Source organism: Sapajus apella, unplaced genomic scaffold (genome assembly GCF_009761245.1).
Source record: "Sapajus apella isolate SASKATOON/1434 unplaced genomic scaffold, GSC_monkey_1.0 scaffold68, whole genome shotgun sequence".
Taxonomy (NCBI): Eukaryota; Metazoa; Chordata; class Mammalia; order Primates; family Cebidae; genus Sapajus; species Sapajus apella.
This window is the reverse complement of record NW_022437008.1, coordinates 11,124,174-11,127,863: the sequence shown is the minus strand read 5'-3', so window position 1 is coordinate 11,127,863 and position 3,690 is coordinate 11,124,174. Positions and strand designations below refer to the sequence as shown.

General features: G+C 40.9%; 1 non-coding gene across 1 annotated transcript; it reads left to right on the top strand.

The window, feature by feature from the left end:
* The first annotated feature begins 2,518 nt into the window (after window positions 1-2,518).
* LOC116530980 lies at window positions 2,519-2,618 on the top strand. The gene has a single exon (XR_004260204.1). It is a non-coding gene; the product is annotated as a small nucleolar RNA U13 (small nucleolar RNA).
* The last annotated feature ends 1,072 nt before the right edge of the window (window positions 2,619-3,690 follow it).

Sequence of the window (3,690 nt, the reverse complement as noted above, 5' to 3'; positions counted from 1 at the left end):
GCTTGAACCCTGGAGGCGGAGGTTGTAGGGAGCCGAGATGGTGCCACTGCACTCCAGCCTTGGCGACAGAGTGAGATTCCATCTCCAAAAAAAAAAAAAAAAAAAAAAAAAGTGTGTTAAAGTGTGAATGGCCTTCAGATGAAAAGGTAGAAATGTGGCTGATGGAAGGTGGATCCTGGAAGGGGAGGCTGGAGTAGATGGAAAAGGTAGAGACAAGGTTAGAGATGCCGGGATTCTCATCCAGAAAGTGGAGAGCAGAGAGCTCCCAGAGCAAGCAATAATGCTGAATTACATTTAAAGTTACTTCAAGCTGTTGGCCATTATGAATAATGCTGCTATGGATATTTACTTACATGTCTTTGTGTAGACATGTGCTTTAATTTTCTTGGGTTGATTCCTGTAAATGGAAATGTCTAGAGTCTAGGCAAATGTATGGAGACAGAAAGCAGAGTGGTGTTTGCTGGGATGGGAGTGATGTTGGCTTTAAATGGGTAGGAGAATGTTTCTGAAGTGACGGAAATGTTCTGAAACTAGATTGTGGTGGTGGTTGTGCAGCTCTATAAATTACCAACACCATTCAATTGCACACTTACAATGTATGGCATACAAATTATATCTCAATATTATATTTTAAAAATATAATAAGTAAAACTTCTAGAAAAAAATTATGAGAGAATAACCTTGTGACTTCAGCATAGGCAGACACTTCACAAATACACGCCCAAATGCACACACACACAAACACAAGTGCTAATAAACACACACAAAAAAGCACAACATCATTAGTCATCAGGAAACGGCAATTAAAACTATAATGAGACACAGCTACCAGAACAGTCAAATATCAGCGGAGATTGAGCAACTAGAATTCTGGAGTACTATTAGTGGGAACATAAAGTGGTACATTCACTTTGGAAAAATGTTCTGATGGTTTCTTATAAAACTAAATACACACAGCATTTCTGCTTCTAGGTGCATATCTGCAAGAAATACAGACATATGTCTGCAAGTAAAATACTTGTACAAAGATGTTTATAGCAGCTTTATTCATGATGAGCAAAAACTCATGGAAACAGGCCACAAGTCCATCAACAAACAACCAGAGAGACAACTGACATAGGCAGTCGCATGAAACACCTCAAAAAACGTTATGCTGAGTGTATCCGTCCAAGAAATAAAACATTATTTATTGTACAGATGCTTTCTGTATGAGTTATAGAACAAGGAAAACGAATCTACCCTGGAACAAATCTGAACAGTCATTGTCTCTGTGCTGGGGACAGTGTAGGGACTTGGGGAAAACCCTGGGACAGTGGTAACATTCAGTACCTCAACAGAGACTTTGGTGACACGGGAATATGCCTTTGTCAAAACTCATTTGAGAGTACGCTTAAGATCCATGTATTGAATCTTATATACATTTCATTTCAAAAAGGTAAAGAAAGAAAAGGATTGGGCTGACAGTGGTATTGACCATAAATGGGTATTAGAAACGTTTTGGGGTGATGGAATGTTCTAAGACTTGATTGTGGTCATGACTGTGTGGCTGACCCTGAACTGTGGATCAGCACTACAGGCTGAAGTGTTGATGGTGAAGCGCACTGATGTCTCCAACTTACTTTGAAACTCATCAAAAAATAAGATGGATTGATGACAGAGGCAGACGAATGAACAGATATACAATAAAGCAAGGAGAGTAAAATGTTGATTAGAGAATCTATTCTCCTCCCAAGCTCAAGCAATCCTCCTGCCTCAGCCTCTTAAGTCATTAGAACTACAGGTATACAACATCTTGCCTAGCTAATGTTTTTAAATTTTTTTTTTCTTTGTAGAGATAGGGAGTTGCTATATTGTCTAATCTGGTCTTGAACTCCTGGCTTCAAATCGTCCTCTAGCCCCAGCCTCCCAAAGTGCTGGAATTACAAGTGTAAGCCACTGTGCCTGGCCTCAATTTAATAAATCAATACAGATATACATTCATATTATTTCACACAATGGAGGTAAAGAACAAAGGAAATAAGACAGAAATTATCTAAAGAAATTATCTCTGAGGCATGAGATTGGGGAAGCACATTAAACTTGGCTTTCATAATAACCTATTCCTTTACCTTTTGATTTTTTTTTTTACCATTCAATGTATTACTTTGATTAAAAAAAAAAAAGAACACATGGAAAATGTCTCTGAACCCACAGACACATTCATCAGCTAAAGGGCTGCCGAAGACCTTAGTCCAAAGTTCTCTGCCCACTCTCTGGGTCTGAGTGATTGATGATGTCGGGGAGTGTCACTGCTGGAAGGAACTAGGTCTCAGAACCACTTTCATCTTGTGTCAGAAGTCTGAACTGCATGGCTGTCTGGTGTCTGCCAGGTGAAGTGCACAGCTAAATGTGTTCAGATTATTCCAGAATGGGTCATTCTTGGAGTGAGGAAAATAAGTGCTCACAGACAGTTGAAGCACACACTGGGTTTCTACTGATTCCCAAAGTTATTCCCCTCCTTCCAAAATACAATAGGTTGATCCCTCTGTATTTTATAAGTGTGATACTGGGTTTCATACTCGTGTGAGACGTACCTCCGTCAAATCCTGTCATACCACCAGCACATGACCCCTCCCATGTGAAGCAGAATAAGACGGGGTGTGCACATCGTGGCAATTTGAAAGTCAGTCATCATCTCAATGCAAGCAGAAGGGAGAAACTAGGGTGACTGGCACTTGATCCTACTAGCAAATTTAATCTCATTGCAATGAAAGATGCTGGCTCTCATCTGAATCATCGGCTTCTACACTTGATGGGTAGTCTGTGCTGAGAAACCTGTTTCTTGCCAAGTGCTCTGTGGCTCTAAGAGCTGGAGATTTTTTTGGTTTCAAAATTTCCTAAGTCCAGTGCTTCTGGTTGAGGGTGGCTGCTTTCAGTAGCATCTAGGAACTGCATTGCCATGGACAATCACCATTTATTTATCCATCCAGCCATCCAGACATCCAGACATTCATCTAACAAATCCTAACGGAATACGGAACATGGCACTCATCCTAGGACCTCGAAAAACCGCCGTGGACAAGGATGGACAAGGTCCCTGCCCTTGCGTAACTGACTTTCAGTTATTTAGAGCCACTATAGATACATGTTTGAATGTCACGAAGTAAATTATCAGGGTTACCTAGGTTAAAAACTGACTGAGGTGGAGAAGATATGGTGGCAAGAGAAAAACTCTCTGAGGAGGTGGCATTTTAGCTGGGACAGAAGGTTGAGGATTCAGCTATGAGGAAGGTATGAGAGAGTATATTCCAGGTGACAGGGAGCAGAAGAACAAGGCTGAGGGGTCAAAAGGAGCTTGATGTGTTTGAAAAACGAAATAAAGGTCATTATGGCTGAATTTTAGTCACATGAGATGAGGTAGAGGGGATCGGGGACAGGTCTTTTAGGGCCAAGCAAGTCTTGGTAAGAAATCTGGATTTTATTCTCATTTGAATGAGAAGTCATCAGAGGAGCTTAAGCAGGAAGGTCACTTAACAGAATGTGTATTTTAAAAAGATGATTCTGGATGCACGGTGGAGAATGGACAACAGGAGGATATGGATGAAAATGGAGGGCTGTTTTAGTCTTTCAGGGTGAGGCAACAGTGGCCTGAATGCTTGTGGTGGCAACAGAGACGGAGAGATGTGGAATAATTTGAGATGCATGACACTG